The sequence below is a fragment of the Ursus maritimus genome, unplaced genomic scaffold (genome assembly GCF_017311325.1).
Source record: "Ursus maritimus isolate PB19 unplaced genomic scaffold, ASM1731132v1 scaffold_27, whole genome shotgun sequence".
Lineage (NCBI taxonomy): Eukaryota > Metazoa > Chordata > Mammalia > Carnivora > Ursidae > Ursus > Ursus maritimus.
The window spans coordinates 29,161,847-29,184,534 of NW_024425230.1; positions in this window are offsets into that span (position 1 = coordinate 29,161,847).

Below are 22,688 nucleotides of genomic sequence, written 5' to 3' on the forward strand. Positions count from 1 at the left end.
ACCAACGGTAGAACCCAGCTGGAGCCCACACCCCTCTTCGTGACTACACTCTGAATTCCCTGCCCAAGCCCGCTTCCCAGACCTGAGCTGGCCTCTGCCCCACCTTGTCTTCCCGAGGGCAGAAAGACCAGCACATCTAGGCCCGAGGGGTGCCCAATTGTGGCTGTTTGTACAGGAGGACATGGGGAGAGTATGGACAGGAGTTCTGGGGTGCCCACGCACTTGAACCCAAGGCTACTCATGATACTGGATGGAGCCTGGATGGAATATGTTCCAGTCATTACTGTGTAAACCGTCCCCCCAAAAACTTAGGGGCATAGAATAAGAACAATCATTTTGCTGTCATCGCTCATGGTTCTGGGATTTGACTGAGCGCAGCTAGGCTATTCTCTTCTGGGGACTCTCTCTCTCTTCTAAAGTTAGTTAGTTAGTTAACTTATTTATTTATTATTTTTAAAAGATTTTATTTATTCACTTGAGAGGAGGGGGGCAGAGGAAGAGGGAGAAGCAGACTCCCCTGGGATCATGACCTAAGCCCAAGGCAGATGCTTAACGGACTGAGCCACCCAGGCGCCCAATTTTACTTATTATTTTTAAGTAATCTCTACACCCAACATGCAGCTCAAACTCCCAACCCCAAGATCAAGAGTCGCACGTTCTTCCAACTGAAACAGCCAGGTGCCCCGGGTCTCTCTCTTTTTTAAATTGACATGTGATTGACATGCAATGTCCTATTAGTTTCAGGTGTACATCATAGTGATTCGATATTTTTCGAATCATTTCCGAATTTGATACATTATGAAATGATCCCCACAATAAGTATAGTTACCATCTGTCACCATACAAAGTTATTACAATATCAATGACTATATTCCCTATGCTGTACTTTTCATCCCCGTGAGTTATTTCTTTCATAACCGGAAGTGTGTCCCTCTTGATCCCCTTCACCTATTTCGTCCCTTCACACCCCTTTCCCTCTGGCAACTGTCAGTTTGTTTCCTGTATCTATGAGTCTGTTTCTGTTTTGTTTTGTTTGTTCATTGTTTTGTGTTTTTAGATTCCATATATAAATGAAATCATATGGTATTTGTCTTTCTCTGACTGACTTTTTTCACCGAGCATCATACCCTCTAGGTCCACCCGTGTTGTCACAAATGGCAGGATCTCAGTCTTTTTTAAGGCTAAGTAATATTTATATCTATCACATTTTCTTTATCCATTTATATATCAGTGGATACTTGGGCTGCTTCCATATCTTGGCTATAGTGAATAAGGCTGCAGTGACATAGGGTGCATATATCTCTTCAAATTAGTGTTTTCCTTCTCTTCAGATAAATACCCAGGAGCTGAATTGCTGGATCTTATGGTAGTTCTACTTATAATTTTTTAAGGCACCTCAAAAAATGCACCAGTTTGCATTTCCAGCAATAGTGCATGAGGGTCCCCTTTTCTCCACATTCTTGCCAAAACTTGTTATTTTTTATCTTTGTGATTCTAGCCATTCTGACAGGTGTGAGGTGATATCTCATTGTGGTTTTGATTTGCATTGTTTTGGGGATGAGTGATGTGAAGCATCTTTTCATGCGTTTTTTGGCCATCTGGATGTCTTCTTTGGAAAAGTGTACCGTGAAAACTATAAGACGTTGATGAAAGAAATTGATGACAACACAAATAAATGGAAAGATACACCGGGCTCATGAGTTGGAAGAATTAATATTGTTTAAATGTCCACACTACCCAAAGCAATCTACAGAGTCAATGCAATCTCCATCAAAACACTAATGGCATTTCACAGAACTACAGCAAAGAACCCTAAAATTTGTATGGAACCATAAAAAGATGCAAATAGCCAAAATATTATTAAGAAAGAAGAACAAAGCTGGACGTATCACACTCTGCTTTCAAACTACACTACAAAGCTGTAGAAATCAAAACAGTATGATACTGCATGAAAACAGGAACATAGATCAATGGGATAGAATAGAAAACCCAGAAATAAACCCGTGCATGATCAATTGATCTATGACAGAGGAGGCAAGAATACACCGTGGGGAAAAGACAGGCTTTTCAACAAATGATGCTGGGAAAACTGGACAGCACAGGCAGGAGAATGAAATAGGACTACTCTCTTACACCAGACACAAAAATAAACTCAAAGTGGATGAATGACCTGAATGAAAGACTGGAAGAAACCAGAGCTGGTCAGTTTTCTGACATCAGTTTTGACAATATTTTTGGGACCAGTCTCCTCAGGTAAGGGCAACAAAAGCTAAAATAAGCAAATGGGATTATATCAAACTAAAAAGCTTTTACACCAGGAAGGAAATCTTTGACGGACTGAAAAGGCAACCTACTGAATGGGAGAAGATATTTGCAAATCATACATCCGGTAAGGAGTTACTATCCAAAACATATAAAGAACAAACACAATGTAATACGAAAAAACCAAACAGCCTGATTTAAAAACGGGCAGAGGATTTGAACAGACATTTTGGGGTCTCATGTGGTAGCAGAGAGATGGTGGCTGGGCTGAAAGTTAGCCTAACAGTTTCTCCCTCGGATGCCGGCTGTGGTCAGAGCACTTCCACCTCCACCGGCATAGGCCTGGGCTCGCTCTCAGCGTGGCAGCTGGGGTCCAAAAGCAAGAGTCTCAAAAAGAATCAGGTGGAAGCGGAATTGCCCTTTGTGACCCAGTCGCAGAAGTCACATAACATCAGTAGTGCTGCCCAAGTAAGAGAAGGGAGGGCGTATAGACTGCCTCTCAATGTGACAAGTGTCAAAGTACATTGTGAGAAGAGTCTAAGGACTGGGGTATACTGTGGTGGCCACCTTCGAATACACGACATGCCACAGAGGAGAAAGGAAGCCAGCCATGGGTAGGAACCTCTATATGGCCTCTTGCCCCAGGCCTGCAAAGTATAAGGGTGGTGGCAGTCTGGTGGCAGCCAGTCCGCTCTGATCTAGACATCTACACCTGTATGAACTGTTCTGCTTAAACCAGAAGGCATCTAGCCGGGACCCCAGAGCCAGCCCCTGAGCACTGACTTCGTGAATCCAAGAGTAGCAGCTAGGTTTGGGGCCTTGGAGGAGAGGAAGGTTTGAATTAGCCCTGAGGGTTCTTTCTGGCATAAGACTCACCAGGAAGCCCCAATCTTTCCCCTCCAGGAGCGGAGGGAGAATCTGCACATGGCCATGCACCTCCTGTCCTGATAGAGGGCCGGAGTCCTGGGTTCTAGACCTGACTCAGTCACTGTGATAGGGAACAGAAGGCAAGCTGAAGACAAAGCATAAGCTGACGCCCTGCAACCTCTCCCCACACCCCCTCCTGGGTGGGACATGTGTGACATTTCTCCAGGAAGCTCCCAACTATCTTCATGTTAATGCCTTGCTAGAGGGGAAACAACCTTAACTTGACAATGGCAAGGCCTCTGGGATCTTGAGGTCCTCTTTAGCATGTGAAAGTTCTTTTGAAACCTCCTTTTTTCCTTACCTCCCCCAACCCCATAGTATACAATCAGCCCCCCTCTGCCCATGGGTCCTGTCCCCGTGCTTTAATAAAGCACCATTTTGCACCAAAGATGCCTCAAGAATTCTTTCTTGGTTGTCAGCTCCAGATCTCACCCCCACTGAACCTCATCTGTATTCCAAAACCCCATCATTTGGTGTCCAACGTGGGGCTTTGAGTCTTTATATCTGGACTCTGAGCTTCCGTGCAAAATTGGTAAGTACTTTCTCTTCTTTCTTTACTCTCCTTTCTGGGGCCCTTCAAGGAATACAGTCTTAGTGGAACACTTTCGTGCCGATTGCTCAGGCTGCAATCCTCTAGCCCGTGGCTACTCTATGGGAAGGAGAAAGCCTGCCTTTTGGCTGGAAGTTAGTACCTTGGCCAGGATGGTAATAAGACCTGGAAACTTGATGCCCTCTCTTTATTCCTGTTCTTATGCAAAGTTGTCTGTCTTGGGCACAGGACAGCCACCTAAGTGACTAGCACGGCTGCCAATCTTAAGATTCCCACTCCCGTGTGAGGTTTTCTCCCAACTGATCTAATGTGATCCCCCCCCCCCCAAGTCTGGTCTAGAAGCCCGTGGCTGCAGGAGCTGACCGAAACCAGTATCCAACGGAATTAAAACCCAACCAGGGACCGTTTCCTGGGAAGTTGGCTGTAAAGACCATATGTGTTGGAATGTTGCTTAGATCATGATGGATTTCCATCTTTACTGCTTTCCCTCAATATCCTGTACTAACTACTTAAATTACAAAATTGGGTAATTCCCCCTTATAAAGCTTTTCTAGTGTTTTCCATGTGTTTAAAATGGTGGGCTCTGGGGCGCCTGGATGCCTCAGTCGGTTAAGCGTCTGCCTTCGGCTCAGGTCATAATCCCAGGGTGCTGGGATCGAGCCCCACATCAGGCTCCCTGCTCAGGGGGGAGCCTGCTTCTCCCTCTCCCTCTACCTGCTGCTCCCCCTGCTTGTGTGCTCTCTCTCTCTCTCTCTGTGTGTCAAACGAACAAATAAGATCTTTAAAAAAAAACAAAACAGTGGGTTCTTCAAGGCAAGGTAAGGCATGAACTTCTATGGCTTGACCTTCAAGGCAAGGTAAAATACCTTCAAGGCAGGTAAAATAAGGTGTGACCTTCATGGCACAACCTGTAAGGCACAGTATTTCGGTCCACGTGCCAGGCACCCATCTGCAGTGTCGGATGCAATGGGGAAGCTGGGGGACGCTGACATCCCTCCTACAGGGGCCTTTATCAGCAGCTGTGGTCATAGCGATTTTGTTCAGCAGACACCTCGGGTCACTTTGACACTGGAAACCTCTGACATATCCTGCGTGGGACGCCACCCGGGAATCAGGGGAGATTTTCTAGGTAATGGATCTTCTCTTTTCTTCAGTTCCCAAGGACTCTCCCTTGGGGTGCCCTTTAACACACTGGAAATAATTCGGATTGCAAAACTTAGGAAAGGACTGAGCTCCTATAACACTGCATGGCCTCAGTGGGATCTGTCCGTTAGGTCTCCTCTGCAGGAAACAGGGCAGAATGTGTTTGCCTGAATGTGTCTGGCTAGTAAAATTGGATGGTAATCATCTAAATAGGCCTCCTCCGAGTAAACCCACTTGCTGGAGGAAACACAGGCCATCCCTACCAAAGGGGACTCTGACTCACTCACTGTTCCTCCTAATAGATGTGGGGGCTTCTTCCTCACTCATTTCCCGGGTTAATGGCTATAACTGGAGCCAACTGTGGTTAGTCTCCCTTGGGACGGGGACGCTAAGGAATATTCCCAAGCAGCTGCCGAAACTCCCTTTGTTTCGGGGAAATTCCCTGTCTTCTCCGGCCCGACATGGACTGCCCATCCCCCTTGTTGGCGGGGAAACATGGCGTCTGCTCCTCTGTTGGAGCTGCTGAGCTCTAGAACCGGGAACCCTTTCTCTGCCCTCTGGCAGCGCTTTGGCTCTGCTGTCTCCCCCTCCCCCTTCTCCCGTTTCTGCACCACCTTGAATGCGGGCTGCGTAACTGGCTTCTAGACCATGCTGGGTGCCTCAGGCACCGTGGCTCCTTCTCCCTTCACTGTCAAGGAGCAAGAAGAGCACCCCCTGGACCTAACACCCCCTACTCCAGGTTTCCCCACCAGTGTCTCAGGTAAAAACTGACAATGGGAGGATCCAGGTGGAACAGAATTCAGTATTTAAACTAAGTTAAGTTTGTTGGTTTAATTAAGATAGACATGTTTTTCAAGTTATCAGCACTAAACGTGGAACTTATTCTATCAAGGTTTACTGAAGGTCAAGCTCATGTTATCTCTGTTGCAAGTTGTTAGTATAAAGATGACTAAAATGATGGTTAATTGTCTCATCAAAGTTTTTGTGGGTAATTGTTAAAATAGCTTTCGAAGTCTTTGATAACCCGCAACTTTAAAGTTTTGCTTGGTTGATAAATGGAATTGAATTCATTGGACTTCTAGGTCTTTTCCAAATAGGATAAAGTGCTAAAGCATTGAGTACCGGACGTAGGTGTGTGCTTTTGACTTCTTATTGCAAAAAACTAAGGATATTTGAGTCTGTTGGTAAACATGCTTTGTGCTTAACTGATTTCACAAATTTGCCCTCTAAAAGTTTTGGTGTAACGGTTCACAATTTGTTACTCCTTAGTTTTCACTGGAGACTAAGGTTTCTAAGGAACGCAAAATTCTGCTAAATGTAATTAAGACTGATGGGAATAAGGGAAGCAATGCTATATGTAAGAAAGATACAAGGAATGGGCATACATTTTTGTTGAGGATAATTTTGTCCTAAATGGGGTTGGTTGTTTGGAAGGAAATGGCTTGGGACAATCTGAATGCAAAAAAAAGCCGTAGAAGGTTTGTGAAGGGAAATCTCTGGAAAGGAATTTTAGGTGTGGTCAGAAGGGCCTAAGATTGAAATGAATGGACTTTAAAAGTACATCGGTGTAATATTGAAAGTCTGCTTTCTTACTGTTCAAAAAGACAAGCTTTCTTGAATTATTGGTCTGCTCTGGATAAGAAATATTAGAGGAGTTAAGTTTTGCAAACAACTATATAACCCTGCATATTTGCCTTTGGAATCTCTTATTGTCACCTTGGTTAAATAAAAATAATTGTTTTGTAATGATCTGTAATCCTATTCAGGCATGTGCTATAACTTTAAGGTTTTAACAAACTTTCCCAAGATTTAAATTGTAAATGAAGTCTCTTTGACTCATTAGGCCTTTCTATTTGGTATATTAAGTTACTCCGGAAACACTGGTAAACAAATGATAAGCCTTGGTTACATTTGGGTAAATGCTATAACTATTCTAGAGGTGGTATGTAATTCCTAAAGTTTTAATATAAGACCATCACTGGGGCGCCTGGGTGGCTCAGTCGTTAAGCGTCTGCCTTTGGCTCAGGGCGTGATCCCGGCGTTCCGGGATCGAGTCCCACATCGGGCTCCTCCGCTGGGAGCCTGCTTCTTCCTCTCCCACTCCCCCTGCTTGTGTTCCTTCTCTCGCTGGCTGTCTCTATCTCTGTCAAATAAATAAATAAAATCTTAAAAAAAAAAAAAAAGACCATCACTTAATATTTTGATTATTAAAGTGTTACGTGTCCCAGAAATAACCTGATATCCCTGCCAGCTATATTGTAACCTCTCACCAGATGTTTAACCATGTCCATTCTGAGTTTCTCTTTATAACTCTCTTGTAAAATAAGTTCCCTCCTCAAGGAGATTCATAAAAAGACTTTAGGACAAATACAGGTATTTGATATCTTTAAGATTAAAACTAAAATGGGTAAGAATTTCCAGAACTAACTAAAACCGCATTCAAACTAAACAAGAAATAGTAACATGGGACTAAGTGAATTGGGAAAAATAATTATATAGTTTTTTTGGTAACTCTTGATTGAAACATTGCTAGTTCTCTTCTATTTACTCTTCCAGACTAAGGAAACTTTTTCTTAAGATATCTATGACTTACAGAAATGTGATAAAATATTCATTTGTAAGCAAATTAAAGCAGTTAACTTTTCTCTCTACCTGAACCCTCATTCAAAAGGTCTCAGCAAGTATTTGTTCTTCCATAGCAATCAGAATCATTTGCATAAGTTCAATAAGAATCTTCTTGTAACAGGACACCATTGGAAACATTGGTTATTTTACCAAGGTTTTGACTGGAATGTCATATTTGAGAGAGACATGCATAGACTCAGATATGACCAAACAGCTTTAAGGAACGAAGGTTGACTTGATGAAACCTGGAGCCATAAAGCCCCTTGGAACTGTTGGCCTGATACCTTGCTTACAGAGTTCCCAGCAGTCTCAGCAGGTGAGTAAAGAATGTCACTTCCTGGCAGGTGCAGGAACCTCAGGATACTTTGGGGACTTCAGTGAAGAGGAATTCGCCCGAATCTACAGGGATTGCAGGCATGTCTGATGGCAAATATTTGGCTTCTGGCCTGGAGAGCCTACTAAAAGTTCATCCTAGAGACTCCTTATAAAAGTTCCAGCAAAGCAGATTCTAAAAGATCTCTGTGATCAGTCACTATTCTTGCTGAGCTTATATAAATAATTAGGCCAAGTTTGTTAAAACTGGACTTGTTTTTCAAATAAATTAGTCCTAATTTGGCTATCTGTGGAAATGAGGGTTACTTTAGAGAGAAAAATTATGTTTCACTAACACACCTTTGTGGATGTTAAATTCTAGATCTGATTGTCTGTAAATGTTTCTTGTTTACCTAAGCTAGACAGCCTGAGGTAAACTTCAGAGAAATTGCACAATGGATCATGTAGACAATCTTCGTGCTTTTTATTCTGTGGGGATAACAGGACCCCATGGGCACATGATTATTTAAACAGCTGGAAAATGGGGTTGATTCCCCAACAACTGTATAACTCAACTAGCACCTTGACCAGTTCTCTGTGGCTGGGATGACAAAATCGCTCCTTAAAAGCCAGAGCTTACCCCACTCCATAGGGTTAACTATGGGCTTGTGGAGATAATGGATGACCCCACTTTCCTCGTGATTGGACTGGTTGACGACTTGGGGATGTCCTTATCTCCTGAGACAAGTCTTCCCCCCTTGCCAGTGATTCCTCATAATTAGGATATTAAGGCTAGACCTCAAACAAAGAGGGCTTCTCGATGGTTTTATTCCTTAAGTCATATTTGTCCCAGGAACTACCTCTATTAATGTAAAATTACAAGTAGAGAGGCTTTAGCCAAGCATACAACAGCCCTCCTGGTAAAAAGAGCCTCAGAGCTCACTATGGGACAGTCCCTGACTGTAATGACTTCGCATCAGGTCCAGAGTGTCTTAGAGACCAAAGGCCACCGATAGATGATAGGAAGCCGACTTATTAAATACCAGGCTATACTTATAGAGACGCCTGAAATAATACTTGAAACCCGTCAGACTTTAAACCCAGCTCCCCTTATGCCTGGACCTGACCATCGTACCTCTATGGAGCATAACTATTCAGAGGTTATTGGTCTTGTTTATGCCGTCAACCAGATTTAAAAGATGCCCGTATTGGAAATACAGATGACAGTTGGTTTACTGATGACAATAGTTTCATGGACAAAAGAAAAAGAAAAGCTGGGTATGCTAGAGTGATAACTTGGCAATTGCTTGGCAATTGCCAAAGACTTAAAAATTAATATTTATATTGACTCCAAATATGCTTCCCTAGTCCTACATGCTCATGGAGCAGTTTGGAAGAAAAGGATTATTATCAAGCCATAATTCCCCAATCAAATATGGGCCTGAAATTATTACACAAAGAATGGCCCTCCCAAACCGAGTAGCCCCTTGAAATCCTGACTGCACTTCAGAGAGGCCCAGTATTATATGACTGGCTCCTGGCTGGGACACAGTGGCTATATGGCTCTAACTTGTGGCCATGGCTTCCCCCAGGCTGGATAGGCCACTGTACTCTGGGTTTTGCCTGCCTGCGCAGACCCATTATTGAAACGGTTACCAACCCAGCCAACCTTTCAAATTTAAAACCGTGGTGGACACGTTTTGTGCTACATTGGTACGACCACCTAGCATCCATCTTTGTTCCCTCTTTGAGACCAGAGGGTGTTTGGCACATGGAAGCTCTTACTAAGTACACGGTCAAAGCCCTAAGTGGCACTTGAAAGTAGCATTTCTCTATTAAATGCCAAAGTAATACAAATGCATGATGCAGCTTGACAAAACAGAATGGCATCAGATGTTTTAACTGCCACACAAGATGAAACACAGCATAAAAACAGAATGCTGTGTCTACAGTCCAGATTACCACAATATAGTTCTGGGTTTCTACCTGACATGATTGTTCAAATTGTTGCTTTAAATAATCGCTTTCCTTTAGTGATTGCTTTAAACTCCTGGACCGGAGGAAAACTATCGAAGGTCAACTACCAGAGATCTTCTGTTCAGATTTCTCTTTCTCATTAAAATATTAACCTTATTTTGTTGTTGTTTCCGGTGTTTCCTTGCCTAGTGCCAAGACTCCTTCGGTGCCATAACTTCCAGCTAACAGATGATCCTTTCTACTTAAGGAGGTTGACCCCATTGGATTCAGCTGCCTCCCCCTTTTATAACTCCCCTATACATTTCCCAGCTGACCAATATTGACCCACAGGTAGGGACATCTCTATGCCCCTATTCAGCAGGAAGAAGTTACAGAAGATGAGACCTTCCACCTTCAACAACCCTAAAGGTCAAAATTGTTAAGGGGGGGAATGACGAGGGAACAGCAGGCCAGCTGAAGACAAAGCATAAGCTGACACCCTGCAACTTCCCCCCATCCTCACTCCTGGGTGGGTTATGTGTGACACTCTTCCAGGAAGCCCCCAACTATCTTCATGTTAATGCCTCACTAGAGGGGAAACAACCTTAACTTGACAATGGCAAGGCCTCTGGAATCTTGAGGTCCTCTTTAGCATATGAAAGTTCTTTTGAAACCTCCTTTTTTCCTTACCTCCCCTCACCTCATAATATATAACCAGCCACCCCTCTGCCCATGGGTCCTGGCCCCGTGCTTTAACAAAGCACCATTTTGCACCAAAGACACCTCAAGAATTCTTTCTTGGTCATTGGCTCCAGACCTCACCCCACCAAACCTCACCCATATTTCAAAACCCCACCAACTGTGCAATTCTGGGCCACTTGCCTCTCTTCTCACTCTTCAGCTGTGAGCAGGGAGGGCAGGGCTGGAAGGCAGGCCCTAAAAATGCTGCCCAGCACTCCACAACTAGACCCAGGGACCACAGGGCCTCACACGAGTCTTAGCATTCCTGTTACCTTCACTAGGAGAACACATCACCCTTTCAGAATACACCCACCTCTACCTCCAGGAGGGCAAGCCTGGGCTCATTTGATGGCCACTATTTCCCCCAGTCAGTGGGGGAGATGGTCGCTGTTCTGGATGTCACAGCCTGGGGCAATTTCATAGCATCTCCTGGGGACTGGGGCAGCCCCTCCCACACCTCTCCCCCTGCCTCCTTATTCTCAGAGGGAACCCTGGGCTGGAGGAGAGGACAATCAGATGGTTGGCAAGAGTCAGTTTCAGTTTCTGTGGGGACACTGAGCCGGCCTGGAAGGAGAGAAGGCACCTTCACCATAATACGGTGGGGGCTGTTCTCTCCACAGAGAAGAGGGTCAAGGTCATCTTAATCAGAGGAAAATTAGGGCCTCAAGCAAGCTGGAGGGTACACTCCCACTCTGGGATCTTTGGAAGGAAAAAGTCCTCCCAGCAGGAAGGAGAGTTTGCTCTCAGGTCCTTAAAAGGAGAAAACTGGAGGCAGCTGTGGCTGGTGAGAGCAACTGGCTGGGAGGGAGGACCCATCTCTGTCCCCAACCTCTGCCCAGAGCCGACCCCACCGGGGGAATCCCAGACAGCCAGGGGTCCCTCAGGGAGGCCAGAACTGGGTTTCAGTGCTCTGTGGGGAGTGGTGGCCAGTCCTTCGGGGGGAGAGTTTGCAAAGACACCAGGCCTGGACAGTTAGCAAGACAACCAGGGCCGGGGGTGGGGGGGGGAGGATGGGGACTGGGGAGAAGAAGTGGGGTAAGAAAGGAGGTTGTGTCCCCATAGGTACCGCAAGAAGGTTCAAGCTGTAAGGGAGAGCTCCCCTCTTTAGGAAGAGAGAGTTATCCAAAGTCATGGCCTTACACTTAGTATCCATCCAAGCCCCCAGTTTGCCTCTGCTCCCCCCTGCCTGTTACAGGCAGCTTTGGGCCTGAAAAGGCACATTTCACTAAGGTGTACAAGCTTCCCATTGGGGCAGCAAGGACTAGGTTCAGGAAAGACCATGGCAACATGGTATGTGAAAAGGGGCTCACCTTGCTTGGGGCACGGAATAGTAATGGTCTGGCCTAGGATTGCCAGATTTAGCAAATAAACATACAGGACTCCCAGTGAAATTTGAACTACAGATAAACACTGAATTATTTTTTTAGTGTAAGTATGTCCCATGTAGTATTTGGGATATCCTTATACTAAAAAAATGGATTGTTTATCTGAAATTCAATTTTAACCGGGCTGTCTGTATTGATCTGGCAGCCCTAGGCCTGTCCCACTAGGATCCCCGATAGCCCCTCAGGCGGACCATCCCCCAACACCCAATCCCTAAAGCATGGAGAGAGCCAGGACCCTGGCAATAGAAAGGAGTGGCCTTCCTCCGGGGTGCCCTCCTGAGTTCCTGGCAGGCCTCCCTCTCCCCAGCACCTGCCCCTACTGTCCTGCCTAGATTTTCAGATCTGACACCAGAGATCCTATGGCAGCCTAAGCCCCAGGAAGATGTTTGGCTGTTTGCACTGTATCCTACTCCACTGGGCATCCACAGCCATTCACTGAGCACTGTGGCACTAGCCTTATCTTGAGAGAGTCAGGGGAGATGACTGGGACTGGGGCTTAAAGTATGCTTGAGAGAAAATGGAGCCAGACAGGAGGAAAGCAGCACCCGCTGATACATTCTGGGAATCCGAATCACTCCCTTAGCGCGGCCGCTGTTCTGATACTGGGTGAGGATCCGCAGCAAAGCGTTTGTACTTTATCCTTGGCGGTGGAGAGCCATGGAGGGGTACTTGACCATTTATTTGTTAGTAAAGGTAAACAAAGAATACGGTACAGAGGGCAGCACTCTCAAAGTGCGGTCCGTGGGCCCTGGAGGTCTCTAAGGTCCTTTTGGGAGATCTACAAGGTCAAGATTATTTTTGAATACTGAGATATTATTTGCCCTTTTCACTAAGTTACCATTTGACTAATCACTCAAAAGAATGGTGGGTATGAGTACCTGAGTGGTGGAGTCGGTTGGGCATCCGACTTGGTTTCAGCTCAGGTTGTGATCTCAGGGTTGTGAGATCCAGCCCTGCATCAGTCTCCACGCTCAGCGTGGAGTCTGCTTGGGATTCTCTCTCTCCCTCTCCCTCTGGCCTGCCCCCCAAAATAAATAAATACATCTTAAAAGAAAAAAGAATGGTGGGTAAAACTGAACACTGAATTAAGGCAGTGGCACCTAAAGGATGAGTATATACCACCCCCAAATAGGCCGCTTCAGCATAAGGATTATTTAGACCTGAAGGCAATAGAGAATCAGCAGATACAGGAAGAATCCTTTGTCCTCCCTTTGTCTGACTACGGCAGGGCATCAGCTTTTCTTTGTGGAAGTGTTTTCCCCCACCCCAGAAAGGGAAGAGCCACCCTCAACACTGAAGACAGACCACAGACACCAAGATGAGTCTGTATAGACAGACCTTCCTGAAATAAGCCTTATCTTTCATTAATTCCCTCATATAAGTCCCAGATACTTTCCCACAGTCCATTGCCCCTTGAAGACCAGGTCTCCTTCCTTTGTTAGAATGGAATATAAGCCCTCACATCCAACTGCTTCTTTGAGTTCACTTTTCGGTGAACTCTCATGCATGTAAATATTAATGAAAATTCCATGTCTTGCTCCTACTAATCTGTCTTGTTAGTTTAATTCACAGGCTCCCAGACTCCAAATGTAAGAGGGTAGAGGAAGTGGTGTCTCAGTCTGTTAAGCATCTGCCTTCAGCTCAGGTCATGATCCTAGGGTCCTGGGATCAAGCCCCATGGTGGGCTCCCTGCTCAGTGGGGGGTCTGCTTCTCCCTCTCCCTCTGCAGCTCCCCCTTGCTCACGTTCTCCCTCTCTCTCACATGCTCTCTCTCTCTCTCTGTCTCAAATAAATTTAAAAAATCTTTAAAAAAAATTTTTTTAAAGAGGGTAGAGGAAAATTGTTTTCTCCCCAACATATCAAATTTTACTAGCAGTCATTATAGATCTTCATTATTTGCAATTAAGAAATGTTCATTTGTGAATGTCCATGATGAAGCAGTAAAATATATTAATTTTATTAAATCTCAATCTGTGAGTAGTGCGCATCTTTGTCTTTTTAACATTCTGTGCAAAAAAGGGAAAGTATACATAAAGTACTTCTGCTGCTTACCAAAAGATGTTGGGTGTCTTAAGGAAAAGCACGTGTGTGATTCTCTGAGTTGCCAGCCCAACTAGCTTTTTTCATGGAATACCATTTTTACTTGAAAGACTGACAAACAACGGAGATTCAGACTCTGATAATTGGCAGACTCTGTCTCAAAAATGATGTGAAGTCGGGCGCCTGGGTGGCACAGTCGTTAAGTGTCTGCCTTCGGCTCAGGGAGTGATCCCAGTGTTCTGAGATCGAGCCCCACATCAGGCTCCTCCGCTAGGAGTCTGCTTCTTCCTCTCCCACTCTCCCTGCTTGTGTTCCCTCTCTCGCTGGCTGTCTCTCTCTGTCAAATAAATAAATAAAATCTTTAAAAAAAAAAATGATGTGAAGTAAGGCTCTCAGTCAACAAGAAACAACTGATAGTATTTGTTGCTTATGATAAAATTTGAGCTTCCAAGCATAAGTTAGAATTTTGGAAAATTTGTATCAACCACTGTGAGCTTGACAGCTTCCTAGTTGTGATATTGTAATATAATAAGTAATGTGTGTTTGGTCTTCCTCCCTGTTCAGGGCACAGAGCTCCTAAAATCCTTGGAAATTCTCAAGAGACTGGTTGAGTGGAGGGTCTTTTGTTATTCATAATAAGTCCCTTTCTATGGTACCTGAGTTTAGGCTAATGAGGTGACTCTTGCTGGATGGGGGCTGGTTGCAAGAGGAATCAGGCATGTGATTAGAGGGTTGGAACTTTTGGTTCCATCCCCTTACTCCAGGGAGGGGAGTGGAACTGGAGATTGGTTTAATCACCAATGGCCAATGATTCAATCAATCATACCTACATAATGAAGCCTCCATAAAAACCCTAACCAAAGGAGTTCAGAGAGCTTCTGGGTTGGTAAAAACATCCATGAGCAGGAAGGTGGCACACCACCACTCCATGGGGACAGACGCTCCTGCACCGAGGGCCGTTCCAGACCTTGCCCTCTCCCACTCCCCCTGCTTGTGCTCTCTCTCTCTGTCAAATAAATAAATAAAATCTTTTAAAAAATAAAATAAAATAGGGGCGCCTGGGTGGCACAGCGGTTAAGCGTCTGCCTTCGGCTCAGGGCGTGATCCCGGCGTTATGGGATCGAGCCCCACATCAGGCTCCTCTGCTACGAGCCTGCTTCTTCCTCTCCCACTCCCCCTGCTTGTGTTCCCTCTCTCACTGGCTGTCTCTAGCTCTGTCGAATAAATAAATAAAATCTTAAAAAAAAAAGAATTGTTTAAAAAAATAAAACAAAATAAAATAAAATACTCCTCCCTTTTCTAACTGCGTATCTTTGTGACACTGAGTTTTCTTCATATACCTCAACTAAAACAATACACTGCAACAGAATGCAGAAGCAGATATGAGAATCAAGCTGTTTTCTATTAAGCCAGACATTGAAGAGATTTTCAAAAATGCAAAACAAAGCCATTCTTTTCACTGAAATTTTTTGCTATGGAAAAAAATAGTTACTTTTCACACACACAAAAAACTGTTCTTTACATTAACATATAATTGGTTTATCGTAGTTATTTTTAAATTAATACATAAGTTTTAAAAAAAAAGTTCTTGGCTTTCTTTTCAAAAAGATTTATTTATTTATTTTGGGGGGGAGGGGTAGCGGGAGAGAGAATCTTAAGTAGACTCCATGCTTAGTGGGAAGCCTCACTTGGGGCTCCATCCCACGACCTGACATCACCGCCTGAGAGGAAACCAAGAGTTGGACGCTTAACCAACTGCACCATCCAGGCACTTCGAGCTTTAATTTCTAATAGGCCTCATTAACAAAAGTGCTTTGGGGTCCTCAATGATTTTGGGGAGTATAAAGGAGTTCTGAAACCAAAAGTTTGGGAGCCACTGCAAAACAGGTACAAGTGAAAAAGTCTTCCTCTCACTCCTGAATCTCAGCTTGTTTCTGTCCAAAGACAAATGTCTTACACATCCTCTTCTACATTCTTTCTTTATACACAAAGGTACGCACTATTCTGCACCTGGCTCTTTTCAGGACGAGAAGAATAGGCCATAGGAACCAGCCCACATCAGCACATATAAGCTGCTACATTCTTTTTAATGGCTGCACTGTATGCCCACGATATGAATGTAATGCAATCTATTAAGCCCTCCCTCTGTTGTTGAACATTTGGGTTGCTTCTTTCCTTTTCTTTTCTTTTCTTTTTTCTTTTTTCTCTTTTTTCTTTTCAAGATTTTATTTATTTATTTGAGAGAGAGAGAGTGCTCACGTGAGCAGGGGAAGGGGCAGAAGGAGAGGGTCAGGGACAAGCAGATTCTGCACTGAGCATGGATCCCAACTTGGGGTTCGATTTCATGACCCTGAGATCATGACCTGAGCTGAAACCAAGAGTCGGACACTTAACTGACCGAGCTACCCAGGCACCCCTCTTAATTTTTAAAAACTGACTTAAACAATGATGCAATGAACACCCTTGGAAAGATTTAAAGCAGGTCAGTGATGATCAGATTTGCTTGTTAAAAAAAGATCACCCTGAACATGTAAACTGCTGAAATCTGAACAAATTTGGTGGATTGGTATCAGTGTCAGCTTCCTGGTTGTGAATATTGTGCTGTCGCCAGATGTTATCATTGGGGAAAACTGGGCCGTGGGAACCAAGTGAAGGGAACCTCTCATTCATTCATTCTTTTTTTTTTTTAAGATTTTATTTATTTATTTGAGAGAGTGAGCAAGTGAGAGAGAGAGCATGAGTAGGGGGAGGAGCAGAGGGAGAGGGAGAAGCAGACTCCCCACTGAGCAGGGAGCCCCGTGCAGGGCTGGATCCCTGGACTCCGGGATCAATACCTGAGCTGAAGGCAGATGCTTAACCGACTGAGCCACCCAGGCACCCCTCTATTATTTCTTATAACTGCATATGAATCTACAATCATCTCAAAATAAAAAGTTTAATTAAACAAAAAACCTGACACCATCAGGATGACTATTGTCAGAAACAACAGCAGAAGATGAGAAGTGTTGGTGAGGAAGGAAAGAAATTGGAACTTTTGTGCGTTGTTGGTGGAAATGTAAAATGGTACAGCCTCTGTGGGAAACAGTATAGAAGTTCCTCAAAAAAATTAAAAATAGAATTACCATATGATCCCGCAATTCCACTTCTGGGTATATACCCCAAAGAATTCAAAACATGATCTCAAAGAGAAACTTGAACTGTATTTATTTATTTATTTATTTATTTATTTATTTATTTATTTAAAAGTAGACTCCACACCCAACATGGGGCTCAAACTCATGACTCTGAGATCTAGAGTCACACGCTCTACTGACTGAGCCAGTCAGACACCCCTCAGAGAGATATTTGTACCCCCATGTTCATAGAACTATGCACAACAGTTAAATCATGGATGCAACCCAAGTGTCCACTGATGGATGAATGGATAAGCAAAATGTGGTATGTATAGTGAAATATTATTCAGCTTTAAAAATTCTTCAGTATGCAATGACCTTGAGGACATTATGTTAAGTGAAATAAGCCAATCACAGAAAGACAAATACTACGTGATTCCACTTCTCTGAGGTTTCCTGAGTTGCCAAATTAATAGAAACAGAAAGTAGAATGGTGGTTTTCAGGAGCTGGGCTGTGAGTTACTTAATGGCTATAGTGTTTCAGTTTTCCAAAATCAAAAATCTCTGGAGATTGTTTGCACAGCAATGCAAATATACTTAACACTACTGAACTGTACACTTAGAAATGGTTAGGATGACGGGGCGCCTGGGTGGCTCAGTCGTTGGGCGTCTGCCTTTGGCTTGGGGTGTGGTCCCGGAGTTCTGGGATTGAGCCCCACGTCGGGCTCTTCCACTGAGAGCCTGCTTCTTCCTCTCCCACTTCCCCTGCTTGTGTTCCCTCTCTCGCTGGCTGTCTCTCTCTCTGTCAAATAAATAAATAAAATCTTAAAAAAAAAAAAAGGAATGGTTAGGATGGTCAATTTACGTTATGTGGTTTTTACTACAATTACTTTTTTTTTAACTTGGAAGGAGGGCTAGTGAAAAAAAAAATCACCCTGGCTGCAGCAAGGTTTGGAAAGGGCAGACTAGAGGCAGGGAGGTCTCCTAGCACAGTGTTCCTATTGTCCAATGCTGAGGCTTGAACCAAGGCAGGGCCTGGAGCTGAAGGGGCTGTGATAGATTGAATTATTGGCCCATATCTTTGTTCCACTGTAATAGAGTTCTCCATCCACATCTTTGTCATAGTGGATAAAGAATATTTTCCCACTTTTGACTTCGTGTTTGGCCACGTAACTTGCTTTGGCCAATAAATAGGAAGTTTGTGAACCTGACCAGAGAAGGTTTGAAACGTGCTTGCTCAGTAGGACATGTCCTTTTGAGCAGCAGTAACCTGCCCTGATAAGAACATACCCCAGAGAGCACTGCTCCTTCTGTCCGGGCCCTGGAATGAGTCTCCAGGAACACATCATTTGCCCTGGATAGCCACTGGTCCAAGCCAATGAAAGCCACGTCGAGCACACCTGAACTCAACCTGTAGCTTGGAGCCTGAAGCTAGACGGGTCAAGGCACAGCTGACCTACAGACCCATGAGCATGACAATATGTGATTATTGTTTTAAGCTTCTGAGAATTTTTTGCTTGTTTGGCTTTGGTGTAGCACAAATAATCATTTTATAATGACATTTATCAGGCTTTTATAACCTCAACCATCATTTGGCTAATAGCAAAGTTTTCCATCCAGCAACATTCAACCCCAAATACAGAAGACTTTCCAAAGGCAGTCAAGAGAGTGCTGAGATGGTTTAAATCCATGTACCTTCATGTACAGACTACAGATGAAAGCAGAGTAGAGAGTCCCAGGACATCGTTTCATAGATGGGAGGGAGTATAGCACCCTAAGACCTTAGCTCTATCAGGATGGTGGTACAATCTCTGTAGGAAAACATGATCAACAGTGGTTAGCATAACCTTCCTGGAGTGACTTGAGTCTGGAGATTGAAATGAATATATTTCTTACCGGTTGGCATTATTTGGTTAAGATGTTATTTGGAATAAGCATTATCCTGTGATAATGAATCACCGGCCCTTGCAGGAGGGAAGGGGCCCAGAATCGTTAACTTGTCCCCCAGGTTAACTTGCCACTGGAGGAGGTGGTTGGTCTCCTTCGGGAATGGTGTTAAATGGAGGATGTGGTGGACGTGCTTCAGCAGCAGTAGCTGAGTCACCCTTTGGTGGGAGCCTTTGCTGTTTGTTGGGTCCATACATAGCCTCCATCCCTCTGACTGTGGTTACCTCCCTCATGTGTCCTTCAAGCCAGCATCAGAGTGGCCAGTGACTGAAGTTGGCTGATGTCAGGTGGCCAGGTCATCTTGGTCGTTTAGCACCTCTTCAAAGGTGGACAAATTTCTGAGTTTTGGGGGGCTGTTTGTTACACAGCCAACAGACTTGGCTATAGCTATAACAGACTACTACAGAAGCATTAAAAAACTTACTGTGAAGGGATGTGAGTGCGGCTTAGTCGGTGAAGCGTCTGCCTTCGGCTCAGGTCATGATCTCGGGGTCCTGGGATCGAGTCCCCCATTGGGCTCCTTGCTCAGTGGGGAGTCTGCTTCTCCCTCTGCCTGCTTCTCCCGGTGCCTGTGCACTCTCTCTCTCTCTCTGACAAATAAATAAAATTTAGAAAAAAAAATTTTTTTTAACTTACTGTGGAAAACCTCAGACATATACAAAAATAGAGGAAATAGTATAATGAATCTCTGGGCACCCCTGTGTCATACGGCCAATCTTGTTTCACCTATATCCTCACCCACTCCTCCTACAACCCCTGGATTACCTGAAGCAAATTCAAGACATTATATCATTTCATCTGTAAATATTTCAGCATGTAGCTCCAAAAGATAAGAAATTTTAAAAATATTACATTATCATACCAAAAAAAAAAGAATAATAGGGCCGCCTAGGTGGCACAGCAGTTAAGCGTCTGCCTTCGGCTCAGGGCGGGATCCCGGCATTATGGGATCGAGCCCCACATCAGGCTCCTCCGCTATGAGCCTGCTTCTTCCTCTCCCACTCCCCCTGCTTGTGTTCCCTCTCTCGCTGGCTGTCTCTCTCTCTGTCAAATAAATAAATAAAATCTTTTTTAAAAAATGAATAATAATCCATTAATAGAAACAGCTATCCAGTCAGTTTATATTTCTTCCATTATCTTAGAATTTTCTTTTCTCTCATTTTTTAAATAGTTGTTTGAACTGGGATCCAAATAATATCTGTGTATAGTGTTTGATTGACAGATCTTCAATCTGTAAGTTCCCCACTATCTCTGTTTTCTCTCTTGCAACACTGTTTTGGGGAAGAAATCAGGTCATTCGTCCTCATTGTGTGCCACATTCTAGATTGGGCTGATTGCATCCCTTTGGTACCATTTAATATGTTCTTTTGCCTCCTGTGTTTTCTGTAAATTGAATAAATTTAGATTCAATTTTTTCTGAGACTGCTTCCTAGGTGGTGATGTGTGCTTCCATCAGGAAAACGCAAATCTCTGGTTACCTCTCTTTTTGTGACATACGCACCATTCATGATTACTGCCTAGATTCATGAGGGGTTGCAAAATAGTGATATTTTAACCAGATATTTTCTTTTCTTTTATTAGCAGGCATACTTCTACAAAGTGAAACTTCCTTCATTGATTAGTTAACCTGAGGGAAAGATCACGCACAAAAGACAGGATAAATATTTGATGCTTTCCTTTCATTTATCAGTTGCCTAGCACCCTCCTAAACTGACAAAGGAGTTATTTTTTTTAAATATATATGAATCAGTGGATTTCAACATGTTTGATGGGTGTCAACCAATACATTACAGTTATTATTCTCACTGATACTCAAATAATCCTGCCTTTGGTTAGCTCCTGTGTTCTTTTGACACGATCCTGGCAGTGTTTCACAGCATCTCTGGTATGACAGGATGTCTAGGACTCACCCCTTGCATTTCCTGTCCCAACCTTGACTTGCCCACTTTTCCGAGGCACCTTGTGCATCAGTGGTACTTGGTGACTAAGTGAATGTCTGTGGTGGTGAGAGGTGAGTTGACTCAGGTTTATGACTTCCTGAACTGTATTCAGTGTTGTCACTGTGAGAGAAGAAGGGGCAGGGTTGGGGTCAACACTGAGGGCAGGGACACCCGGGCAGAGGCATGCCCTGTGGCTCTGGAACTCCACTTGCTACCCCTGTACTCCAACCTGCTTTAGCTACATGCTTGTCAACCCATCCTAGACAAAATGCCGGCTCTGTGGGAGCCATGAGAGAAGTGATCATTGCCTCTGAAAGCTCAAGATCCAGGTGGAAAGACAAGCGTCCTCCTCCTGAAATAAGGGCTGGGGTCAGGAGACCAAAGTGGTCAGAGAAGAGTTGGAGGGCACGGGGTAGACGGGGAGGACAGACATCTCTGGCCAACCCACAAAGCCTTGACTTGAGCACTGCAGCCTCAGCACCCAGGAAGGGTGATGGCTGTCACTGCAGGTGGTCCTGGGGTGGCTGAAGATAATGGCAATCCAAGACCCCAGGCAGCGAGGAGATTACACATGGTCCATGGCACAGGTCAGCCCCACCACGCAGGTCAGCCACATGGGTCACTTTCTTCCCCTGGTCCCTGTGCGTGAGAAAGCACATCTTTTCTCCAAACATGGCTTGGACCCAAAAGAGAGATGTTGTGTCCTCATATAGTAGTCTGCTCAGCCTGGTAACATAACCCTCCCAGCCCCTGACATATACCTATACTTGTGCATTTACTCATGAAACACAAACACATGCATTCATATTAATAAGCATGTTTATATAACCACCGACTACCATGTAGACAGAGATAGCACAGAAGAGGACAACTGGCCCTGCGCTGAGGGTAGGAATGCCTACTTTCGAATCTGGCTCCTTCTCTAGGCCACTGGTCTCTGGACCTCAGTTTACTGATCTATGAAACAAGATGTCAGCCTTAACGTCTCTGTCTCTGAGGTCCTAACCCATACTGAGGTTCTATGGTTAATGTATGTACACACTAATGGGAACTCTACCCTCACTCCCCACAAACCACAGGGCTATCCCGTGATGTTCTAGTTCCCCCAGAGTCTTCTAGGTATCTGTCCCCACCCCCACACCCCACACATTTAGCCAGAAGGAACCCTACACCTTCCAAATCCCCAACCCTCAGGCTGAACCTTGCTTTTGTGAAAATAGACAAAGAAAACCTAATTCAAAATGGCATCAGGAAGCAGTAAAGGGAGAGTTCAGCTTACTTTCATACCCCACAGGAAGAAGAAAGATTCTTTCCTTGTTCAACAACAACCCAGCTAATGAGAAATCACCACAATCTGGAACTCTCACTCTACTACAATGAACTTTCATTGAGAACAAGCCCTCCCAAGCCCCTCTCCCTTGTTCTTCAGACTGGCCTATAGTTTGCCATAGATGGAATGTCCTGAATTGCAATTCCTCTGCTATTCCCAAATAAACCCATTTTTTGCTGATTCAGTAATGGGCTATCTTGTTTTTAAGGTTCACAATTTTTACCTTGACTACATCAACCAGAAAAGAGTGAAATGCCCATCAGGCCCCCCCCCCCCCCCCCCCCCAGGCCGAGGAAAAAAAAGAGAGAAGCCCCCACCCCCCCCCCCCCCCCGCCTCCCAGGACAGGGTGAAGGGGCAGCTGGCTCTAGTTGTGCACCCAGTCCCTGGGCCTGGATTCTCTACCCCTTCCACGGAGC